Genomic DNA, 26,916 nt, shown 5'->3' on the forward strand with positions numbered 1-26,916 from the left:
AAAACCAAGCCCCTTAGAGTCAGAGTTCAGTGGTCTTGCTACAATGCAACAAAGCAGCAAAGTCCTTCCTGGCTTCTTGTTCAACAGACAAAATAATCCTAAAACTGACCTGATTCTGTGTTCTGGGCTGGCATGAACCTGCGTAGAAACAACAGGAGTGGCAGGCACTTTCTTCCTGAAGCAGATGTGGAGAAGTAATATACCTGCAATGAAAGGGAAAAAAAAGAAAACCCAGTTTATTTTCAGAATGTTTTAGCATTATGAGTAGTTCATTTCCTACTAATTTTCTCTTTACCTCATTATTTCTTGCCAATAGTTTAATGATATGACAGCACTTAAAAACAGATAAAATTTGCTATTCAAAATCCAAAGAAGAGGAACCTCCCTGATGGTCCAGGGGTCAAGAATCTGCCTTGCAATTCAGCAGATGTGGGTTCGATCCCTGGTGGAGGAACTAAGATCCTACATGCTGTGGGGCAACTAAGCCAGGTTGTTGCAGCAAAGACCCCACATGCCACAAAGAAGGCACAACACAGCCAAATAAATAAATATTTCAAAATCCAAAGAACACAGTCATTCAAAGCTCCATCTGGTTCAGCTTCTTCATTTTACTGGTGAGGAAGCCAAGATCTAGAAAAGTTACTTAAAGCATTAATGACAACAGTTACTTAGTGGCAGAGCTCAGTTCAGAACCTAATTCTTGACACTTTAGTCCAGGAGTCTGTACATCATAGATCACAATGTCTCTTTTTGGAGAATCAAATATGAGCAAAAAAGAAAAAAAAATCATGTTATTTCTCTAGGAGTATCTGTCAAGCATCTGAAGATAAATGTGGTAAAGAGCTAAATTGATATGCTCTAAATCAAAACAAAAAACACTACTTCCTCACCCAATAGATATAATCCAACCTCAAGATATTTAGCTTGCCTTGTATAGGATACTTAGGGTTTCTCATGAGGATCAATGGTGAAGAATCTGCCTGCAATGCAAGAGCCAGAGAAGATGTGGGTTCAATCCCTGAGTTTGATCCCTGAGTCAGGAAGATCCCCTGGAGGAAGAAATGGCAACCCACTCCAATATTCTGGCCTGAGAAACCCCACGGAGTACAGTCCATGGGGTCGCAAAGGGTCGGACACTACTGAGTGACTATACACACAATCACTACACACACACACACTTTTGGATATTTAGCTGTTTCTTTTATTTACCATTCAGTATTTCAACATGAAAACACCAGCACCATGAATCATTCTGGTCTTTCTTAACTTTGCTCTCAACAAGTTCTTTTGTTACTCAATTACTTCTTCAATTCCAAGCTCCTTTAATCAAAAATGAGAAGCTTGGACTAATCGCATGGGCCTTCTAACTCTTAAAATAGTTAAGCCTAAGAATAGCTTCATCTTTAAAGACATTTTCCTTTTCTGATCAACTATGTGTTCTGTCATATGTTTGTGAATCTCTGTGATCATATTAGTACAACAGTTCAAACATCAGTAATATTGCCCTCAAATGTACAGTTGATTATCATTCAAAAACCTATGGAACAAAAACCTAGCTTTACTATCTCACTTCTTATGAAACAGTGTTTTTTAAAAAATCTACCTCTTTGGTGGTTTCTAAGAAAAATCCTGAATTATATTCTCAAATCATTCATTCTGTCAATCATCCAAGTTGTTACTGAGTGACTTGTCAGATGGCATACACATGCTTAATGAGATTTAAGATTTTTAAATAAGATCCTCCAGTGAAATGGTGAGTAACATTAGGGATTCAAGTGACAGTGAGAAAGTAGGCAGAAGTGATGACATGTCTCCTAAATCCCAATATCAGAATATGCCTTCACTGCTTTTTTAAAAAATACATTACTGACTTCCATAAAACATGTTGTTTGTAACATGCTCTTAATTTAAAGCAAGTAATAGAATGAACCCGACTGAGTGACTGAACTGAACTGAGTAGAATGAATATCCATGTACCTGCCATCCAACTCAAGAACCTAAATGTAAGAGACTGGTAATGTTTCACTGATTGCTCTCCCCTCCACCCACACCTCTCAACTCTTCAGTCCTCTGTAACTGCGATCCTATATTCTGTGCTTTGCAGTTGCTCTTGTTCAGCCGCTAAGTCATGTCCGACTCTTTGCGACCCCACGGACTGTACCACATCAGGTTCCCCTGTCCTTTACCATCTCCCAGAGTTTGCTCAAACTCATATTCATTGAGTTGGTGATGTTATCTAACCACCTCATCGCCTGCCACCCCCTTCTCCTTCTGCCCTCAATCTTTCCCAGCATCAGGGTCATATCATTCCTTCGAGTTTCAGAAAGCATACCACATATGAACATATCCTTCAACACTGTTTCATTTTTTCACTCAGTTTTATGTTTTCAAGTTGAATGCATAATGTTGCATATAGCTGTAGTTCTTTCATCTCAAGGGAGAATAATTCCACATTGTGTAAATGAATTGAGCTATCCATTCTCTTCTCAATAGCATTTTGTTTTCTTCCCAGGTTTTGTGTTTTTGTTTTGCCAAGATGAACATTACTGTTATGAAAGTTCTCATATGCATCTGTTCCACATGTGACATAATTTATCTTAAGGATTTGCCTAGGAGTTGAGGAATATATGCGTTTTCAATTTTTCATGAGGTCACCAATTTTTCTTTTCCCTAAAGTGTGTTTAGCAATATATAATCTCACCAGCTCTCAGTTCAGTTCAGGTCAGTTGCTTGGTCGTGCCCAGCTCTTTGCGATCCCATGAACTGCAGCATGCGAGGCTTCTCTGTCCATCCCCAACTCCTGGAGCTTGCTCAAACTCATGTCCATCGAGTCAGTGATGCCATCCAACCATCTCATCCTCTGTCGTCCCCTTCTCCTCCTGCCCTCAATCTTTCCCAGCATCAGGGTCTTTTCCAGTGAGTCAGTTCTTCGCATCAGATGGCCAGAGTATTGGAACTCCAGCTTCAGTCCTTCCAATGAACATTCAGGACTGATGGAGTATCACCAGCACTAGGTAGTCCATATTGATCCTCATGTTCTCGTCAGCATTTAGTAATGCTACCTGCTTAACTTGGGGGTATAAAATCATCTAACTGTAGTCTTACTTTGCATTTTTTGCCCTTTACTTATTATTTCATAGAAATTATATATGTGTTTTGTATGCTGGTTATTTGATTTTACCTGTTTTGAATTAATGGGTACAGGTGAATATTGAGATAAAGACACAGAAGCAAAAACAGCAGGGAGCTGGACAGAACTGGAAACAGTGAGTTAGAGGACCAATGTTTTGCTCAACCCATGTTTGTATTTTAACACAATCTACAGATGTCTTCAAGTATCAGAAATTTTAAATGGCACACTATTGATCCTGTTTTGTAATCTTTTCATAAAAATTCAGTCAAGGGCAAATGCTTTGATATGATTTCAGTGCATTCTAATTACAATATGCAATATAATATAATTTCAGGTATCCATACAAATCACAATTGAAATTACATTTTAGACAGAGTTCTCATTTTGACTCTGACATTTTAGGTGTTTTTATTTCATGCTTTGGTTGCCTCCAATTTATAATAAGTTAGCTTTATTGTCAAAAGGTTGAGTTTGAATGTTTATGCACACAAGTATAAAAACTGAATTTCAAAACTAAATTATATAAACTAGTACACCAGAGACCTGCATTCTAGCCTTGACTAAACAATTAGCTATACCTCCTTGGCCTAACTATGTCTTTAAGTTGGTTTTCTTATATCTGTAACATGAAAATGTGCTGGTATTAATAAATTTGAAGGACCTTTGAATCATACTCTTTGGCTTAAAGATATGCAAGAAAATAATTTTTTCCAGATATCTTCGCAAGTTTTAGGAATCTCTTTCCAGGTGTTAAATAGTGAAAAGAGTAACAAAAAGCTAAATATCTGGGGGAGAAAAGTTGTAACAAGAAGGGCTATAGCCCTCCTATGGCTTCTCAGGACTCTTGGCTGGCAGATCGCTTGACAGATACAGGAAAACAATCAAAAGCCACGTAATTTGAATCACTCTACAGTGCTGCCATTGATTCCTATATAAGCAATCAAAAGAACTTCTGGAATCACACTTACCCACTTACCTGAATCTGCACTCTTCTACTATGCTTAAACATTCTGTGTGTGTGCATGCGTGCTCAGTTGTAACCACCTCTCTGCGACCCCATGGACTGTAACCCACCAGGATACTCTGTCCATGGGATTCTCCAGGCAAGAATACTAGAGTGGGTTGCCATTTCCTTCTCCAGGGGATCTTCCTGACCCAGGGATTGAACCTGCATCTCCTGCATCGGCGGGTGGATTCTTTTACCACTGAGCCACCTGGGAAACCAAACTTTCTGAAACCACGTCAAAGTCTAACACTTTCACTTTAATACTAGCTGTTGCTATGCCCCTACTATTCAAGGACACTGCTCTAGTTAAGTCCCACTTCTCTTTCCTACATCATCAAATTTCCTAATTCTGTCCTCCCAATAAAGCAAGGCCACCGGTGAGTATGTGTCAATTTCTAATCATTAGAAATCAAACAACATCAGTGGCAAAACTTCTGACCCCTCCCCCACACTAAGTTATGACCAATGTCTGATTTCCTTATCAGTGAAAGGTCAGAAAAGAGTTGTTCTTGTTCTCTGCCTTCAAGCATTCTTCAGTTCAAACTGCTCTCCAACACACCACTGAAAATTCCAAATTCACCCATTACTGACATAAATACTGTAAAATCCAAAAGCCAGTCAGATCTCCTCTTTTTTAACCTATCTGCAGCAACTGGCATGATTCATTAAGCCCTGATACACTTTCTTTACCTGGCTTTTCTCCTACTTACTGCTGGTTTCATCCTATCTCATTGGCCACTTTCCTCTCATTGATCAGTTTCCTTTGCTTAATTTCTCTTCTCTCCATGTCCATTCAAGTTCCTACTTTTTTTCTAACCCATCAGCAAAAACCACTGGCTCTATCTACAAAACATATCCAGAATCTGACCATCCTTCATATCACCTACCTAGAGACTTGGTGTAATAGTAACTATCATCTTTCTCATCTCTCACTGGGATTTTTTCCATAATTTAGTAACTGGCCTCCCAACTACTACCCTTGCCCTGTTTCAGTCCTTTTTCATTAAAGCAGCCAGAGTGATCCTGATAATCTTACAAAAATCATATTAATATAATGTAACATCTGTCCCAAAATCTTACAATGGCTTCTCACCTCATAAACACCAAAATCTTTAAAATAGCAAAAAGGAACCTACGTAACTTAGTCCCTCCTTGCTATTTCTTATACAGGTGCATCCTCCTGCCTCAGCACTTCACACTGCTGTTCTCCTGCCTCAAAACTACTCTGAGATTAGTATCCCCACCTGCCTCAGATTCTCGCTATTTTCAGATCTTTGCTCAAAGGTCTCCCATGTTAACTCTGTTATTCATTCTATTTATGTAACAATTCCACTCCCAGCATCCCTAACACACTTTCCTGATTTATTTCTTGCCAATGTCACTAACATTCACTTATTTCACTTCTATTCCTGCTTGTGTATTTCCTCCCCCGCAAAACAGAAAATCCACAAGGGCAAGAGCTTTTTTTTTCTTGGTGCTACATCTTCAATGCTTGGAAGGGGTGGGGCCAGCACATAGTAGGCATTCAATAAATATTTTTTGAATGAAGAAATAAATAGTTAACACCCTTAGGGCTAAACAAGACATTCTTTCTGGGTTTACAAAAGAAAATAATCTAAATAATCAGGGGAAAATAGCTAGATTCCTGACATGTCAATAAAAGAATCATCTGAGTATTTCTTCAACAGATAAGAGATAACAACTCAAGGACTTAAGGAGATGTAGCCAGTGCTTGCATAAACCTAAAGCAACCACTACAGTAAATGACTCCCCTCCCCCGGTGTCCAGAGGGGGAGATTTATTTCCCACCTATTACCATATTCAACAATGGTTAGTGTGCAGAGCCGCAACACCAACATGTAGGAAAATATTATAAAAATGCTCATTCCAAACTTGTTCCACATAAAGAACTGAGCCCTTTATAAATAAGGAAAGCCTAAAAATACAGGACAGATATTTTTAAGTGCTTCAAATATTTTGTTTGGAAATAATTTCAAATGTACAGAAAAGCTCCAAATACAAGAATGCAAAAATAACCACTCATACTCAGTCACCAGTTGTTAATGTTACCTTCTTTGTTTTATCATTTGTCCTCTTTTCTTGCACTTTCTTGCCCTTCACATAGACAGACTCAAGCTGTTTTTCCCCCCTCCTAAAGCAACTGAGGATGAATTATATATTTCATGGCCCTTTGCTCCTTTGCTTCACTGTGCATTTCCTAAGAACAGAGATATTCTGTCATAACCACAGTACAGTTCTTGTCAGTAATCTGAACATTGCTGTTGTTCAGTTGCTCAGTCATGTCCGACTCTTTGCGACCCCGTGGACTGCAGCACGCCAGGCTTCCCTGTCCTTTTCCATCTCCCGGAGTTTGCTCAAACTCGTGTCCATTCAGTCGGTGATGCCATCCAACCATTCTGTCCTCTGCTGTCCCCTTCTCCTCCTGCCTTCAATCCTTCCCAACATCAGGGTCTTTTCTAATGAGTCAGCTCTTTGTATCAGGTGGCCAAAGTACTAGAGCTTCAGCTTCAGCATCAGCATCAGCATCAGTCCTTCCAGTGAATATTCAGGACTGATCTCCTTTAGGATGGACTGGTTGGATCTCCTTGCAGTCCAAGGGACTCTCAAAAGTCTCCTCCAACACCACAGTTCAAAAGCATAAATTCTTTGGTGCTCAAACTTCTTCATGGTTCAACTCTCACATCCATACATGACTACTGGAAAAACCACAGCTTTGACCATATGGACCTTTGTCAGTAATGTCTCTGCTTTTAATATGGTGTCAAGGTTAGTTATAGTTTTTCTTTCAAGGAGCAAGCATCTTTTAATTTCATGGCTGCAATATCTGCATTTAGGATCAGTACTCCAACTTATTTCAATTGACCCAATATTATCATTTTATAGTATTTTTCTCCACAGCTGGTATATAATCTAGTCCAGGGCCAGGTTCTGCAGTTAGTGGTTATCTTTCTTAAGCCGCCCATGATTTCAGCCTTCATTTTTTATGATTTTTTTTTTTTTAAGAACATAAACTACTCCACTTCTTATTAAGCAGAATGTTCTTCATGTGGGGTTTGTCCAATGGATCCTCCAGACTCATGTTATATAGTCTTGGCTGGAATACTACATAGATGACATTGTATCCCCTCAGGGCAACATATCGAGATTCACCAGATATCCATGTTGCTACTGGATTTCACCAATATATATAACCCCTATTTTATACCTTGTATATAATGTGTGGGGAGACACCTGCTTCTCATCAGTATTTCCCCCTAGATTTTGTTATGATTCTTATCTATCATTTACTATGCTGTAAAATGATGATTTTTCTCACTCTAGGATTCAGAATTCTACTATAAGCAAGAGACCTCCCTTCTCTATTTATTCATTTATTTATCAGTTTATTAACATTATAGATAACAAATTGCTATTTTTAATGATTCACAGTTCATTATTATACTAATTTGATGACTGAGAAAGTAGGACCTCCAACAGGCCTGTTATGTGCTCCTTTTTTTTTTTCCAAAAACATCTTCCTATTATCTAGCTTTAAAAAAAAAAGATACAGATTCATCTGGTATGTACTCTTGTAATCAGCCATTCCTTTGAGAAACTCCAGTTCCTTTGTGTTGGGAATAAGATTAATATCAGAGATCACAATTGGGGAGTTAGCTATGCCCACTGTTCTTTTTCTTGGACAGAACTACTATGAAATACATGCATGCATATACACATATGCATATAAATATATATAGACACATATGTTCATACACACATAAACATGTGTACATACACATACTGGTTTCAAAAATAATAAATTCGCACTGATACCTTCAATTTCAATCCATCCCCACAGGATTCATTTTTGCCTTCTCTCAATCCATATGGGTATGTCCCTCCTTTCTCAGGTTCTAGCTTCAAAAACCTGAAAACATTGACTCAATCCATAACATATTGAAAGATTACCCAGGGTTGTTTTGTCCATTTAGCCACAGAAAATAAACTCTATAGGAAAGAGTTCAGGATTTGTGTATAATCCCTCCCTCTTACCTCCACCCAGGCTGAGGGTAAATATGTCAAAAAATTACTTAGATTCACTCTTTCTTCCAAAATGTATCTATGGATTCAATGCAACCCTAATCAAAACTCAGGTAGCTATTTTTTGGGGGGTGGGGAGGGTAGAAACCATCAGAATTCTAAAATTTACTTAGCAAAGCCAAGAAACTAGAATAGCCAGAACAATTTCAAAACAAAGCAAAATTGGAGTATTCATATTACATATTATGTGATATTACAAGATTTATTACAAATCCACGGTAATGAAGACAGTATGGTACTGGTGAAAGAATAGAAACCTAAATCAATGGAAAAGAAGTGATTTCAGAAACAGATGCAAACATATGTGATCAACTGATTTTTGACAAAGATCTCAAGTGACTGAATGGAGACAGGAAGAACCTTCACCAAGCAGTGCCAGAACAACTGGACATCCACATGCAAAAAGCCAGAACAAAAGAATCTCAGCCAACCCATCCATCACATCACATCCAACCCTGAACTCAAAATGTATCACAGACCTAAATGTAAAACCTTAAACTTCTAAAACTTCTAGGATAAAATAGTGTTAAATTACTGTGACTTTGGGTTGGGCAAAAAAATCTAATAAGGTATAAAGCACAAACCGTGAAAGAAATAACTGGAGAAACTGGATTTTATCAAATTAACTTCTGCGCTGCAAAAGACACTGCTTTAAAAATGAAGACACAAACTGGGAGATGGTAGTTGTGAAACAAATACCAGATAAAAGACAGGTATTTCCAAAATATATAAAGAACTCTTTATTACTCAATGGTAAACAAGTAGCCTAATTTTAATAAGAGCAACAGATGTCAATAAATCTAAAACAAAAATAGATGTAGATGGCAAACAAGCAAATGCAAGGGTGTCAATGTCATTATTCATGAAAAGCGAACAAAGACCATTTTGAATGATGGTGCTACAAAAATTAGCTTTTTAGTAGACATATGCTTTCACTTCTCTCACATATATACCTAGAAATGGAATTTACAGCTCATAAAGAATAAGTTAAACTGTATAGAAATTAACCAACTGTTTGCTAAAGTGGCAATACCATTTTATCAGCGAAGTATGAGAGAAAACTCCACACCTTCATCAATGTTAACATTGTGAAACTTGATTCTTAGCCACTTTAGTGAGTGTATAGTATTAATAGTATCACTGTATGGTTTTAATTCACATTTCCTTGATGATTAGTGATGCTGAGCATCTTTCTATGTACTTGTATCTTTCTATGTGTAATGTACTGACCATTCATATATCCATGGTGAAATGTCAGTGCAAATTCTTCTCCATCTTTTGATAGGGCTCTTTGTCTTATTAAGTTATGAGAGTTCCTCAGATACTCTGGTTCAAATGTTTCACTGGATACATGTTTGGCAGGTATTTTTCCCAGCCTTTGACTAGACTTTTCATTTTATTTAATTTAATGCTTCAGCATGCTCATTTACAGAAAATTCATTGAGCTGTACACTTATAAATTCTTCACTTTTATGTATATACTTAAGGGACGTGTGTTAGTCACTCAGTCGTGTCCAGCTCCTTGCAACCCCATGGACTGTAGCCCACCAGGCTCCTCTGTCCATGGGATTCTCCAGGTAAGAACACTAGAGACGGCTGCCAGTTCCTTCTCCAACTTAAGGAATAGGTTCGTTTAAAAAGAGAGGGATCAAAAGTCTGTTCTATACTTCTGTGTCTCTTTTTCTGCTTTGCATATAGGGTTATCTCTCTGTGGGAGAAGGTGAGGGTGGGATGTTTCAAAAGAACAGCATGTATATTATCTATGGTGAAACAGATCACCAGCCCAGGTTGGATGCATGAGACAAGTGCTCGGGCCTGGTGCACTGGGAAGACCCAGAGGGAGCGGGTGGAGAGGGAGGTGGGAGGGGGGATCGGGATGGGGAATACGTGTAAATCTATGGCTGATTCATATCAATGTATGACAAAACCCACTGAAATGTTGTGAAGTAATTAGCCTCCAACTAATAAAAAAAAAAAAAGAGAGAGGGAGATAGATACTGAATGGCCCTTTGCTGCTGCTGCTGCTAAGTTGCTACAGTTGTGTCCAACTCTGTGCGACCCCATAGACGGCAGCCCACCAGGCTCTGCCATCCCTGGGATTCTCCAGGCAAGAACACTGGAGTGGGTTGCCATTTCCTTCTCCAATGCACGAAAGTGAAAAGTGAAAGTGAAGTTGCTCAGTTGTGTCCGACTCTTCACGACCCCATGGACTGCAGCCCACCAGGCTCCTCCGTCCATGGGATTTTCCAGGCCAGAGTACCGGAGTGCGGTGCCACTGCCTTCTCCGGAACGGCCCTTTGAAGGATGACAAAATCATCAGCAACTAGTAATCTAAAGATGATGTACATGGTCTGCAAATACTAAAAATTGGAAAATACATCCATATACTCCTGTTTAAGAGCCCGTCATAGCATCAGGGTCCTATCAGATGCCCAGACATGAAACCTACAATTAGCAAAGGGAAATAATAGATATAAAGACTCTCTCCTGCAATTCCTCACTGCAAATCAACCTCTGAATTCTAGACATTTCAGATTAGGATACATTGTACTTTTTGTCAATTATAGCTTTAAATGGAAACTTTATGTTGATGAGATAAGCAGAGAGATTCAACTTTAGTATAATTATATTAAAAAACTAATTCCTGCAATTACTTTCAATAAACACCTGAGTGTCAAATACATACACTGAAAATTTTTTAAACATTACATGTAGTTAAAAAATAAGCAACAGTGACTTAGTGTATAGCACAGAGAACTATATTCACTATCTTATAATAACCCATAATGGAAAATACCCTGAAATATGTATAAACACACACACAGCTGAGTCACTCTGCTGTACGCCTGAAACTAACACAGTATTGTAAACCAATCGCGGTGGCGCTTCAGTCACTAAGCCGTGTCTGACTCTTGCAACCCCATGGACTGTGGCCTGATTCTCCAGGCAAGAATAGTGGAGTGGGTTGCCATTTCCTTCTCCAGCGGATCTTCCAGACTCAGGAATCGGACCGGGGTCTCCTGCACTGCCCGTAGATTCTTTACCGACTGAGCTACGAAAGAAGATTTAAATTCAACTGGCTTCTCTGATAGCTCAGTTGGTAAAGAATCTGCCTGCAATGCAGAAGACCCCAGTTTGACACCTGGGTTGGGAAGATCCCCCGGAGAAAGGATAGGCTACCCACTCCTGTATTCTTGGGCTTCCCTTGTGGCTCAGCTGGTAAAGAATCTGCATGCAAGTGGGAGATCTGGGTAATCCGATCCCTGGGTTGGGAAGACCCCCTGGAGGAGGGCATGGCAAGGCATTCCAGTATTCTTGCCTGGAGAATTCCATGGACTGTATAGTCCATGGGGTCATAAAGAGCTGGACACAACTGAGCGACTTTCACTTTCATACTTCAATGAAAAACAACACGTGGATGCTTTTGTTGGCAGCACAAATAACTTTAAGGACTAATAAACAGTAATTACATATAATCATCCACAAATTATCTCCATCATTATAAGAAATAAAACTAAGGTGGCATTTTTCATATTAATAAAAATACACACTTAACCGTGCTGTCCTCGTGTGATGCCGTGAGCGTGTGCGTGGAGCCCCCAATAAACCTGTGGTCCCCGCCAAAAAAAAAAAAAAATACACACTTTGTAGAATATAAAATGTCAAGTAGAACATATTTTTTTGAAGCAAAACAATAACATTGCTCTCCACCGCAACACTAACTCTTCTTTTCTCCTAATTCAGGCCCCAAAGTTGATCATTAACAGTCCAGTATGTGCTAGTGGTAAAGAAACCACCTGCCAATGCAGGAGATGCAAGAAACTGGGGTTTGATCTCTGGGTCAGGAAGATCTCTAGTGTCAGAAATGGCAACCCACTCCCGTACTCTTGTCTGGAAAATCCTATGAACTGAGGAATCTGGCGGGCTATAGTCCATTGGGTCTCAAAGAGTCATGACTAAACATGCATGCTACTAGGATATTAGGGTCTATGTGCTTTTTAGACATTTTCTCTTTCTCAAATGAGTACACATAGTTACACACAAACACACTCCACCACAAATGCAGGATATATATGGCATTTTTGAATTCTATAAACCAAAATTTCAAAGTTTCTAAATGAGGCCTTTATGACTGAAGAACTACAAAACAAGAAATCAAAAGGGGAAAAGATTTGAGTCAAGTAAAACAAAAATAGGTTAAAATTTAATACAGCCATTGGATGTGACTTGAAATCTTGTTTAAATTTTGAGAACTCACGGAATACATTATTTCTGTGGCAGACACTTTTTAGAATGACTAGAGAGCCTGCAATCCTTCCCTTTTCTGTGCCATGATCAACGGCCTTAAAGAAAAAGATGAGAGAAAAAACTAAGAGGGAAAGTCATGAAGGGAATGACTCTTTGAATGAACCTCTCACAACAGGGCCATGGTCTAAAAACATCCCTCACCAGAATTCTGCCGCTGCCAATGCAAACAAAATATAAAGCCTATTAATAATTGGGTGGGTGAGATGACCCTCATCACAGATCAGGTCACACTCCCTCTCCAGCCGGCCTAGTCCGTGCTCAGTGATTTCATGAAAATAATCACAACCAGGTGGTAGGAGCAGCAGTTACGCAAGGGACCAATGACAATGACTCACCAAGACTGACCTCACCGCTCTACTGTCGAGAAGCCACTGGCCTGAGTCCCCCACAGGCACCCAGCCCCTTGGATTGCAGACATGGCGATGGCTGACCCTCACTGTAAGACACCCGTTCTGAATCTGCCTCTGCCAGCACCGCTATGCAGGAGTAACTAAATGCATCCTAACTCTCACGGCTGGGGCATTCCTAGTGGCTCAGCGGTAAAGAATCCGCCTGCCAATGCAGGAGACACAGGTTCGATCTCTGGTCCTGGAAGATCCCACAGGCCACGGATGAATGAAATGCCACAACTACTGAGCCTGTGCTCTAAAGGCCCGGAGTTGCAACAAGAGAATCTACCATGATAAGAAGTCAGCACACCTCGAGGAAGAGTAGCCCCAACTCACTGCAACTAGAAAAAAGCTCGTGCAGCAACCAAGAGCCAGCAGAGCTAAATTTTCCAGGCAATACTGGAGTGGGTTGCCATTTCCTACTCCAGGGGAATCTTCCCGACCCAGGAACAGAACCTGCACCTCATGTGTCTCCTGCATTGCAGACAGATTCTTTACCGCTTGCCACCTCGGAAGCAAAAAGGACTATCTAAATAAAATATAATAAATAGATACTTAAAAATAAATAAACCACATGGCCTCTGATCCAGGAGTTTACTTCAAATGGCAATGGGTAGACACATAGGGCCTTGTAAGTCTTATCAAGTAGATTTTTATTCAGACACAGCTGTCCCCACAGTAGGAAGCAATGCTTACACCTGGAAGTTTGATGTAAGAGTTGTTGCTAGAGCTAAAAGATTCTGAATCTGGGGTGCCGTCCTGCAGGATATAAAGTAGGCTATAAACCACCAACTAACATATGCCATCTCCCACCTCCAGAATATCCTGGATGTAGGAACCAAACAGCAATAATGGAGTGGTATCTTTTCTTTTCTCAAAGTTTTGCTTTTTGTCTTATGAACTCTGGCGTCTGCTGACCTTGAAGTTTTAATATCCAAGAAATACTTCTACCAGGAGAGAAAAAAAAAAAACAAGAAAGAAAGAAAAACACAAACTTATTTTACTGCAAGCTGAGTTTATCACGTTCAGGGTGATTTCCTCATGACAGCAGAAAAACCAGCAAAAATGCAGGCTATAGGATGGGTTAAGAATGACAGTCCATCAGCACTCCCAATGAAGGGGGGCACGGGTTCGATCCCCGGTCAGGGAACTAAGATCCTGATGCCGCGTGGTGTGGCCAAAAGATTTTAAAAATTAGAAAAAAAAAAAAAAGAACGACACTTCATGACTAACAAGGGGAAGAGCGGCTGCTATTCTACCTTTGTAGGGGTGGAAAGACCATGAGGAGCACTCGGGGGAATCCACTGCAGCACATTCTGGAAGTGCTGTGTGGTGTTAAGGTTAGTGAAAGCTACCACAATTCCATACAGTCAGAACCACCCGGAGCTCAGAGCCTTTCAAGAATGAGGGGCTGGGTCAGTGTGTAAGGAACAGAATGCTGATGAGCTGAGATGCTTGCAGAAGGTATGAAATTGGAAGTGAAACAGGTTAGGGGGTCTGCACTGATGCAACATTAAGGACTCTAGCCACTATTACCTTATGAACTTCCTAATCCCCGGTGTGCGGTAAGTACCCACATGTTACCCTTCAAATACATTTTCTTTTTGTGTCCTCTCCCCCAATCATGCACAGAGCAAGTTCGCAAGAATTAAAGTTGTAAAATATCAAGAAAGAGTCCCCACGGAACCAGGGCAGCATGACATCCCCCAGAATCGGCAGCCCTATGGCACTGCCTCTGGCGTGCATTTAGACTTTCTCTCATTTAGAGAAGTTGCCTCTGTGGATGGGATAAATCAGGGTTATCTTGACATTTATACAAGCGGGGAGGGAAGTAAGGGGAAAGACCAGGGAAAGGAAAGGGGGTGGTTAAGCTACTAACGGGTGACCTTCTGGACACCAGCTAGGAGGGCTGCCCGCGTTTTGACTTCCCCTTGGCAGGGGTCTGCAAAGAAGGTATAAAAATTTCTGCTGCTGCTGGGCTCCCAAGAGCTGCTCTGGTTTCTTCTGCTCAAATCCCATTCATTCAATTCATTATTCAATGTCCAGTATGGGTTCCAGAAATACCTTCTGGTCCCCCTTAAGGTGGTATCAGCTGATTGAAACCCCCAAAACGCTACTATGACTTCTTCTAGCAAGTAAAAAGGTATGGAAGGTTCTCATTTTAACATCAAATGACCCTAACTGTACATTTTCCTCGCTTCCTCTTACCCTGCTCAAAAACTAAACAGTGTACTTTTGCCTTCAGAACTGTGACATTAGAACTCTCATGCCTAACATGCTTTTTCATATCCTCCTATTTTGCAAGAAAGTACATTTACCCCAAAGCTTCAGGCTGTTCGTTTTAGCACCAGTTCCCTGTTAAGGCATTGCTCTCAAGTGTCAGCAGTTCTCTGCATCTCGTGATCCCAAGCTAATGCCAGCAAAGCAAAGTGAATGATTACTGATTAACAATGAAAATGAATTCTGTCCTTAAAAGATAGTATATAAAATAGAATATTTTTAAAAATGTCAAGCCGAGCCTGTTTCTGCTTCTCCTGTCACTTTAATCCTAGATCACCAATACAGACTTCTGACAGGAGATGCTTTAGTAGTTCCAGCCCTGATCCTCAATTCTGGATGGAGTCACTATTAACATTAACTCACCCCGCCTTTATATCCTGGACTAGATGACAAGGGTTCCGAGCTTCTTCTGGTACCCACTGTGGTCTACTCTTACCCTCTCTGCTGTTTCAGGCCTGTTTATCCCTCACTTATTGTAACTAGGCCTCTGTTCTGACACTTCTGGAGATTCCCAGTCTGGTCCCTTCCTAGGACTGGGATGCCTACTTTCGACTACCAGTTCCAACCCCAAGGACTGATAACAGGCCATTATCTGTAACCCAGTAGCCAGAGACAGAATTCTCTGACAGCCAATCATATAAATATATGTATACACTTATGATATGAAGGCAGAAGGAGAAGAAAGCGACAGAGGATGAGCTGGTTGGATGGCATCACCAATTAAATGGACATGAACTTGGACAAACTCTGGGAGATGGTGAGGGACAAGGAAGCCTGGCATGCCCCAGTCCATGTGGTCGAAAAAAGTCAGACATGACTTGGCAACTGAACAACAACAACAGTTATGAGCTTATTCATTCATTTTTCTCTCTCTCTCTCTGTCCCCCCACAATTCCATCTGCTTCTTCACCTTGAATCCCCATTAACAACAGATGGAGAAGATTGCTTTCTGCCTGTTCTATCCCTGACACAGGCTACCAAAGCGAACTCTTCCTCAACACCTGTAGCTTAGGTGGCGGTGGTTAGTCGCTAAGGTGTGTCCAACTCTTTTGCGACTCCATGGACTATAGCCCACCAGGCTCCTCTGTCCATAGAATTCTCCAGGCACGAATACTGGAGTGGGTTGCCACGTCCTTCTCCAGGCAATCTTCCTGTCCCAGGGATCACGCACCTCCTACATCGGCAGGTGGGTTCTATACCACCAAGTCACCAGAGAAGCCCCAAACACCCCCTACTAGTCGATAAACACAAGGCAAACTGCATCTCACATGATAGATTACTTTCATTTACTTTTAACTTTTCACCCGGCAAATTATTTTCCTCTACTCTAGTTTTATACTATTACAACACTTTTCTCAATCTAACACTATGTTTAACGTCTATCGTTTAAAAATTCACTTTACTGTTTGTTTATGTTGGTAGGACTTCTCTATTTCAGGCATCTGGCCAATTTATCTTCTAAATTGCTGTTCATTGACATTTTCTAGCGAATGCAAGTCTCATGAGGAAAATAATAATGAAATTTAGTTTTAATTGTAACTCCAATAAGCCACAGCATTCTTTACGACTTTGCCATATTTAAACTTCTTTAAAAATAAAAACAGGGCTTTTTTTAAAAATTGATTTCTTAATGATAATAGCTGACAAAATGCAAATGCCTTAACTCAAAACCTGTGTGTAGTACTTACTTTGCTACTCAGAAAAATAAGGTAAAAATTTTTCAAATACAAATCAATGTCACCACTATGGTATGCAAGAGTATTTCTAAACTTTAACAAAAATGCTTTAACAAAAAAGCAAGCAAGAAAGATGTGATTACTATCTATATTGCATACCTGTTGTTAAATAACAAGACCAAAGTAACAATTAGCCACTGGAATGCAACCAGTCTCCTTCCAGTAAAATAGCACTTGCTTAATAGAACTTCACTGGACTGGAATGATGCTTTGTCAGATGACATTAGGATATGTGAAACAACTATTAACCGCTGCACTAAAGTGGGTGTCAACAGCAGAGTAGGAAGACGGAAGGCTAGAATATAGGGATCCTTTTAAAGATCTCTTAATACTGCATGCATGCTTCAGTGTCTGACTCTTTACAACTCTATGGACCATAGCCCATCAGGCTCCTCTGTCCAAGGGATTCTCCAGGCCAGAATACTGGACTAGGTTGCCATTTCCTTCTCCAGGGGGATCTTACTGACCCAGGGATCGAACCTGCATCTCTTTATGTCTCCTGCATCACAGGCAGGTTCTTTTCCACTAGCGCCACCTGGGAAGCCCTCAATACTGGCAACAGTCAATAACTGGCTCACTTCTGATGAACGTATTAGGCTGAAAAAAATTAAAGTGCATCTGAAAAAGGAATAAGCTTTGTAAGAAAGATATAATACTCCTAGCTGTGAATAGAGATCATTATAGTATTATCATCTCAGAAACGCTATTCAGCACACACTTTCCCCCTTCTGTTTCCCAACTACACAAGTGTGTGTTGGTGCCACAATGGCCTAAAGGCCTTTCCGGCAGCTGCCAGGTCTTGCCAGGCTTCTCCATACCCTCCTGAAAATATAAACACCTATGCCAGTGCGTGTGGTGGTTATGCAAGCTAACTCAAGCTGGGAATCACCGAACTTATTTACTCTGGTGACTCAGATTTAGATCTAGGTCTCTGTGGGGAAGGAGGTGGGGAACACAACTGCATGTTCTGACACCATTCTTCATTAGTATTTATTGTATAACGAAAGCAAACTCAACGCTTTCTGCTTTTTCATAAAGTCTGACAAAGAAAGGAAATGTTCCAGGTTTGCCTAGGTACAGGTCAGCATCTGCTACACCGTGTGACCCTGGACAGAACAAGCACCCTTTACAGGGAACTGTTTATTTCTATTTTCTCTCTCCATGATCCCCCGATGGTGTTCCCAACCCTTGCCTCCACCCCCTACCCCCATCACTGTCCTTTCTCTTCCTTCTCCAGCATTCCTTTAAGCCTGCCACCAATAGCTACCTCTTAGCCACATTGAACTTCACAATGGCAAAATAATTTTTTCAATGCTATTTCAACTCCAAGACAACAGAAATACTTTAAACACGGCCAAACATCAGAAATAATAAAACAGCAATACATCAGTTTTCATCTTGACCAAAGAGATAACATCTAATTTATTTCAGAACTTAGCAAATGAAATATATAAAGCACACCTGTCATTAATCCAATAGATCAAATTATCCTTTAAAAGAATATAAGCTAGAGAAGTCATTTAGTACAATTTTCATGGTGACCCAGTTGTAAAAGGCTTCAGGAGCACAACTAAGGCTTTCATGTGTTTTGACTTTATCCCTTTCCCTCATTTCTTAAATAATAAATTCAGGCGAATTTTTCCCCAAGAGACCTCATCTGATTCATTAATGGTGAAATCAATTGATTTTATTACTTTCTATAAATCTGACAGAAGTAAATCTCACAAGATTCACCAAGGAAATTCAATCAATTCCCCTGATAGTCAGATCAAACCTCATCTTAGGGTTATCTGAATCATTTCAACTACAAGTAATCTTTCTACTGGCTAAGTGTCCACAGAACTTCTGCACCCCTCAGATAGACTAATTGCATACTGTTCAAACATTTATGCATTTATCTTATCTTCATCATATTATAAAGTTATTGAGAGCAAAAGTATCCATGTCTTAAACATTCATGCAGATACCAGAGCACCCAGGACAGCAAACAATAAAACATTTAATAAGTAATTAAGGAAAAAAGGACACAATTATTAATAAACTATACGGCATCATCTGAGAACCTATTTACAGTGTATTATTTTGGGAAAGAAGAACTAGGTTCCCATAGCAAGTTGAATCCTTTATATTTGGACTAACTTAGTCACTAGAGGCATCACACAAATAAATCAGGATGAATAAAATTATTAGGCAATCAACACACAATGATATTTCTAAAAATAACTGAGTTTATTTTTATTTCATACTTGTTTACTTAACTGTGGCATATATCATCTAAATCACTGTGTTTTAATGAGCAGTGTGCCACAGGAAAAGAACTTGGGCTTTCGAGTCAGAGAGATTCAGGCTTTAATCAAGAAGATCTGATTATGAATTTACTGAGGGATTTCTAGGACAAAGAGAATAAAGAAACATAATAAAGCATATATTATCATTCTTTCACTTGATAATGAATAGTCTTAGAATTCCTAGGAGTGACAGTAAACATTTATTTTCTTAAGACTTACATCATTTTCTGACAACATGCTTATTACCTAACTACATTCATTCACTCAGTGCATACTGAAGGCCAATTACATGCCAGTGTGTGTGTGTGTTTAGATAGAGAATAAAATTTGCTGAAATATATTATACAATGTGTGGTAATGTTCTACAGCTGAGAATTCAACTCTACTAAGAACATCCCTTCTATTTCTGAAATCTCCTCTATATTCAACAAAATGATAGCAGGTAGTTAATAAATACCATCCCTTGACTAACTGCCCAGTACTTCTTTCTTTATTACTCTATTACTTGATAAGAATGAAAGTTTCCAGTAAGCAAATATAGTAGTGATTAGATTAAAAAAGCCAGGCCACTTTATAAGATTTGGGGGTATTTTGGAATTTTACTGAGAGTCTTTGAGGCGTCAGACATCACCAGTGGTAGTTAAGTCCTATTTGTGAACAACAGGTATTTTCATAAACTAGGTACAACACTTTGTAACTATGTCTATATAATCATGCCAAGTCATTGTTATTCATATCCTCTATGCCTTATGAAATTTTTTGGTTCACACGATTACCTATTACTTTCTACGGAGAATTAGTTAAATCAAAAGAAAAACTGACAAATCCATTAAAAAAAAAAAAAAAAAAAGCCCAGCCAAAAGGAATTAAGAAGAATGCCATGTGACTGATTTTACCTGACTAGACCCAGGGCTGTGAATGACCTACTTGGTTGAAAACAATCGGTCATTTGCCTAGTTACCTGTTGTCCTTTTTATAGAAAAGTCAGGGAAGAAATTCCCTGGGTTCTGCTGCCTATGGAAACAAAGCCCAAAACCTAACCTCTTCACTCCCTGAGGAGAACAAAAATATCAACATTCTTATATTTGTCAACACTTTAAGACTAGCAAAATCACTGTGATTTTAGTAATAAAATTCAAATAAGCACTGCACTTTAGTCACATAAGATATTACCACTGGTTAAGAGTGACAGGTGAAAAATATGAGGGACTCTACTATTTCCCCAACTTCCTGAGTTTATTTCTTCAAAACTAAAAATATATGTATATACACATATACCAGTAAGATAATGCAAACTGAATAGATGTTAGGGAAATTAAAACAGTAAGTTGCCCATCCAAACTCAAATACTCAAAATGTACTAAGTAATTTGGATATTTTGAGAAGATACCTATAAGATTCTTTTAAAGTACTGAGTCCTATTCAGTTCAGTTCAATCGCTCAGTCGTATACTTAATCACCTCCTAAATTATATGATTTATAAAGCAAAATGTATGTGTATGGATGCATTACCTAGAGCAAGGCAATAAAACTAAAAGATTCTGTGCAAATAAATTAAGTTCCACACCAGGAAGGAAAAAAGATACAAAATAATTTTGGCATGACTTTCTAACATCAGATAATGACTGTGTATCAGATTCCTATTTTTCTTAGGCTAATATTAAATTAACTGGCCTCCTTGAAGACCACACTGGCTGGAGAACAGAGGGACATAGCTAAGAAGAAACATTATACAGGAAGAGGAAGCTGGGCCTGGCAGATTCACCAAGTGTTGAAGATATACCTATTACACATGTCAAAAATCAGAATGTAACATGATGTTCTCACAACACTGGTACCAAGGGTTTAAGAAACAAGGAAAGCTAAAGAAGTGTCAGAACCCAATGATCACTATTGTCTAAGCACCTGCAGTAATGAGGGCTGCCAACAGATGAAGAACCACACAGCACAACAACAGTTCCCTGATGGTCCAGTGGTTAAGAATCTGCCTTCCAATGCAGGAGACAAGGGTTCAATCCCTGGTCAGAGATCTAAAATCCCACATGCCTCAGGGCAATTAGGCCAGGAGGCAGGAAGAAAGATCCCGCATCAGATTACTGAAGAGCCCACATACCACAACTAAGACCTGATGCAGCCAAGTAAATAAATACACATTATTTTTTAAAAAGAGGCAAAGGCAGAATAGGAATTCAAATCTCTTAATTTGGGGGTCTCTGAAGTACCATTGTAAATAGGCACTTATCTTTTATAAGTAGTAACAACAAATACTTTAAAGGGATTAGGCCACACACAAAAGAATCAAACCACCATGATTATTTTTTTTAAAAAAAAAAAGTCCTCATTCACTGGCCTTTTAAACTCCAATATCAGTACAGTAGTGCTTTGAATCCACTGTGGCAAAAAAAATAAAAATAAAAATAAAAAATAAATAAATCCATTGTGGCTTCACATGTGTCTAGTTGACTCAAAGTTACTAATCTAGACTTCAAGTCTTATCAAGACACATAAATACAGTACTGGCTAGGTCTCTTCTCTTTACTGAGGAGGGATTCCGTTTTCAATACCAGATACTTAGGAGTTTCTGCTACTGAGTTGGCATAATGATAAAAAGTACAAGTCTCAAGTTTGCTCAGGTACAACAGCAAGTGATCACAGAACAACAGTATATTAAACTTAAAATAACTAATTGCATTAACACTGTACCAAGTCATACTCTCTGGGGAAGGAAATGGCAACGCACTCCAGCATTTTTGCCTGGGAAATCGCATGGACAGAGGATCCTGGCGGGTTACAGTCCATGGGGTCGCAAAGAGTCGGACACGACTGAGCTGAGCGACTAAGCACAGCAAATCATACACTAATACACCATGCACGAATAGAAGCAGGCGACAAAATTTTTTAAAAATAAAAAAACTTTATGGGAAAGAAACAAATTTAAGTCGTTAATAATTTTCTTTTAAGAAAACCAACATGCAAATACTAAGATCATGCCACTAGAGAAGTAAAACCAAGGCCCGACTCACAAATAACCATTAAAACAGCAACAAAAAAACCCAAACCCAATTTCAGCACTCACTGAAATCACAGTGTAGTTGATGAAAATACAAATAGTATCCCCATTAACTGGGCTAAGATACACAAAGTATTTCATAAAAAAAAAAAAAAAAAACTACAGGGCATATTATCACTAGACTTGTCACAATGGATTACAACACTATGAAGATCAATAATCCAATATTTATGATCTATTACACACACAAAAATCTATGAAGTGAAGTGAGGTGAAAGTTACTCAGTCGTGTCCAACTCTTTGAGACCCCATGGACTATACAGTCCATGGAATTCTCCAGGCCAGAATACTGGAGTGGGTAGCCTTTCCCTTCTCCAGCGGTTCTTCCCAACCCAGGGATCAAACCCAGGTCTCCTGCATTGCAGGCGGATTCTTTATCAGCTGAGCCGCAAGGGGAGCCCAAGCACACAATAATTTTTTGGCTTAACAAAAAAAGGAAGAGAAATGACTCATGTCACTAAAAGACATTACTTTAAATATTCTGCCTCAAGTCTCGCAGCTTCTGCAGATACAATACCTATCATCTCCCAATGTCCCTCTCCTGCAGGTTCAAAGACACGTGGGAGTATTAGACAGAACAAGGAAGCCTGAGATGTAAGCACGGAGATATTTGCAGTTATCGATACCATTAACAATTATATGCTTAAGATGCCACATGCAGGCCACAGCTAAGACCCGACTCAGCCAAAACAAACAAAAAAGATTAACGTAGATGTTCCAGAGTTGAGGGTCTCTGTTTTAGGGCCTGACATTTCTACAAACTCAGTACAAAACCCCAAAGCTCTGCATCCATACAGTCAGGTAAATACAGCAATCATAACTGCCTGTTCAACCAAATGAAACACACTACAAAATATCATTGACTTTATTTCTGGCACTAGACTTTTCACACTCTGCAAGCCTCCTGCTCCAGTTGTTTATAGAAGTGATATTCTAGACCTTGTGTCTTGTTTATTAAATAATCAGTGTCTTGCTTATTAAAGATCTGGGGGCCCAGTAATAAAATAATCTCAAAAATTCCCACTAAAGAAAGGAAAACGTAAGTGTGAATGTTTTCATTCTACAGAAGAATGAACCAAAACACTGTGCAAGGAACCCTATCTATTTAGTTTGGAGAGAACCATCTACATTTCTTTATTATTACATTTGTTTATAACAAATGAGTGAGTGAATTTCCTATGTATTTGGCATTTCTTGAGCATGCAATCAGAGGAAGGATAAGACCATAGGGAAACATGCGAAGGGATTTGGAGGAAGTCTGCCCATGGGCTTACGGGAAGAAGGGAAAAAGCCAGCAGAGGCCAGCACACAGATGTGCACTCAAGCATTCACCAAGTATTTACTGAGCACCTATTATGCACAGCTCACTGCCTCAGCACTAAATGTACAGCGGTCAGCAAAACAGAGAATCCATGTCCACACGAGCAATACTGTTGGATATCTCCTATCCAGTTTTCAATGATTAACCCCATTTTCAGCAATTCCATAATTCAGCAGACATTCATCTAACGAAACAGGAATTCAGAGGTTTAAAAGAAAAATCTAGGATCTCCATCTAGGGGGGAGGAGATAAGACAAATAAAGCAGCTTTTAAGTAGAGGTATGATAAAGGGTGCCAAGGGGACCCACAGGGGCGGGACGCCCAAGCACTATTCCTGGACAAGGACCAGCTTGCAGGCAGAAGAGGGCGGCACACTTTAGGAACTTCAAGCAGGAGACACTTCTCTGTCCATGCACGGGACACACTTCAGGCTCAAACTCACTGAGAGCAGAAATCAAAGTCCTTAGAGTACTGGCCTACGTGGTCTGTGGGCCTCCACGGCCCTGACCTCAGCTCTCACCTCCCTCCAGCCAAGCCGGCTGTTCTCCCAACACTTCAACACCCTCCTGCTTCAGAGCCTCAGCAACCTGCTCGTGCCCCAGCTCTAAAACTCTCACTCCCTTAAATGGGTCAAGTGTCTGCTCAAAAGTCACCTTAAGGGAGGGTAACGCACGTCATAATGTTGCATGAAACTCAGCTTTCTAAAGATTGAAGTCATGCTACATTCATGGATTCATGCTCCTTACAACATCTGGGATGACTTCAAAGACCACATGTTTCAAATACTTCAGTCTATTATTTTCCCTTTAAGTACAGCTAAAAATTGAAGAAATGCTTTATAATTATTTTGAGGATTTTTTTTAAACCTAAATTTTCCTTAAACAAAACTTCACCTGGTTTTTTTAAAGCCACATTTTAAAAAATGTCAAGGGCTAAGTATTAGAATTCTCCAGTGATGGTTTCATTATAAAAGCTTTTTAAAATAAACATTTATTTTAAAAAAAAAAAAACTCATTTATTTACTTATATGGCTGCACTGGGTCTTAGTTGTAGCATGTGGGAACCAGCTTGCTAACCAGGGCCCTTGTTATTGGGAGCGCAGAGTCCCAGCCACTGGACCACCAGGAAAAGTCCCTATAAAAGGAATTTTAACACAGGAAAGCCAACTGTAGAATAAGAAACTCAAAGAAACAGCCTTAAAGTGCTACCGCCTTCATATTGAGATCGTGACTGATGACCAAGCCAAAAAATTATTTAGCAATGTCTGTCACAAACTTTCTACATTGGTACAAATGCTGCTGAAAGTAAGAATTAAAAAATCAAAACCATTAAAGGAGACCATTACACATATAATAAAACAGCTAAAATTTCAATAACTGACAATACTAAATGCCAACAAGGGTACAGGAATAACTGAAATTCTCTTACATTGATGCAGACAGGAATGTAAAACAGTATAGTCACTTTGGAAAACAGTTTGGCAGTTCAATATGAAGTAACTAATATTGATAAAATATACCCTTTCATAGGACCCAGTAATCTCATTCCTAGGTGCATCTCAAGAAAACTGAAAACATTTCTCGTGTCCATAGACCTGTTCATAATGGTTTATAGCAGCTTTATTCATAACTGTCCAAAACTGGGAACAACTTAAATGTCTAACTCATGAATGAATGAACAAATTGTGGTACCTTAATGTAATGGAGAGGTACTCAACAAAAGAACAAATTTAGTGGTGTGCTGGGGCTGACTGGTACAGCTTATGACAGCCTACTGTTAAATTTTCAGTTTTGCAAGCTGATTTAGGTAGCTCAATGTGGGCCATGATGAGCGTGTTTACACTGCAATAATTAGCAGATGCTACCAATCTGGGATTTTTTTCTTTGGAGGACAGGTTGTTACAAGTTTATCAGCATACCATTGATGAAACTACTGACACATGAAACAACTTAATGAATATCCAAAGTACTGCAATAAATGAAAGACACCAAGACTACACACTGTATGGTTTCATTTATGTGATATAGACATAAATTTCTTGTCTACAAAGACAAGACAACAGGGATATTAATTAGATTAACAGCAGGGGCTAGAGGCAGAGGCAAAGGAGTCACTACCAAGGGGCAGGAGAGAACTTTTTGACAGAAATGTTTCATATGTTGATTGTGGTGGTGATGAGCCAATTGTATATGCCTGCCAAGACTCTGTACCACATACAAATTAATCTCAAAAACCTGACTACAAAAAAAAATGTAGGAATAGGAGTCATTTATCTATTAATCCTTTATTGGATGACAAATGATACAAAGAAAGAACTGGAAACTAATCTGCTGAAGTATCAAGAAGGCAGATTTTAACTCACATAAACAGAAAAAAGATTTAAAAACATTTTTGAAAACATGAACTTGTGGTCACAGGAAGTATTAAAGACAGAGTCTGGATAATCCTGCCAAAGACACAGTAGAAATGGCCCTACTTTGAGTGTCATTTCAGACTAGTACTATTAAGAGAGGTTAGTATCACTAAGGTCTCCTGCTCAGTCAGAGGCTCTAGAACTCCACAGTATTTTGTGTTATAACAGCAGATCCACTTTTCTAGGTAGTCAAGCATCAATTACTAATTTTAACATCAAGCAAACGCTATCATTGACTTAGAGAGGAGTGCAGCCTTATTATGAGGAGTGCTGGCTCTGGTGTTGGACAGTCTGGGCTCAATTGTTGGCCCACCAGGTGGCTGTCACTTTGAACAAGCATCTCTCAGTATCTATTTCCACATCTGTAAAATGGGATTAACATTTTCCTAAGGCTTCAGTAAGAATGCATGAAAAATGACTTCTGCGAGCTAAATCCTCAATAACAAGCATTTCTTAGACATAACTGGAAGGGAAAGATACAAAATTATCAAATCTAATCCTAAGAGTTTTAATTTTCCAAATATAGATTTATTCTTTAATTATATATCCAGTGGCTTATAATTTTTTGCAGAGCCAGATCTTTTTGAGAATGTGTTGACTTTGGACTCTTTACCCAGGAAAAAATGCAAATATATGCTACATTCTGCATATGACTTCCAAGGATTCAAGGACCCTCTAAAGCACATGCATGAAATTGAAAATGCCTGATGTAAACTCTTAAAATTGCAACGCTGAGTTGTAGAATTTAAGAATCGTCAAAGGAAAGAACCCAAATAATACTGAAAAAAAAGATTTTGCAAGTAAGACCAGAACATCATGTCCGTAATTCATATCTTCTTTTAACAGAAATTTTAAATTAGAAGCATAACAT

General features: G+C 39.2%; 1 protein-coding gene across 5 annotated transcripts in view; it reads right to left on the minus strand.

Annotated features, from left to right (window-relative positions):
• Positions 1–26,916, minus strand: part of WDFY3 (WD repeat and FYVE domain containing 3) — a 279,012-nt gene that overhangs the window by 250,318 nt on the left and 1,778 nt on the right. For 4 of the 5 annotated variants that reach the window (XM_043448026.1, XM_043448024.1, XM_043448022.1 and 1 more), the window contains one exon: positions 110–203. The gene's annotated coding sequence lies outside the window, so the exon portion shown is untranslated. Of the gene's footprint in view, positions 1–109; positions 204–26,916 lie in introns of those variants that run through there. The other variant, XM_043448021.1, reaches the window with a different exon arrangement.

This window comes from Cervus canadensis, chromosome 26 (assembly GCF_019320065.1).
Source record: "Cervus canadensis isolate Bull #8, Minnesota chromosome 26, ASM1932006v1, whole genome shotgun sequence".
NCBI lineage: Eukaryota > Metazoa > Chordata > Mammalia > Artiodactyla > Cervidae > Cervus > Cervus canadensis.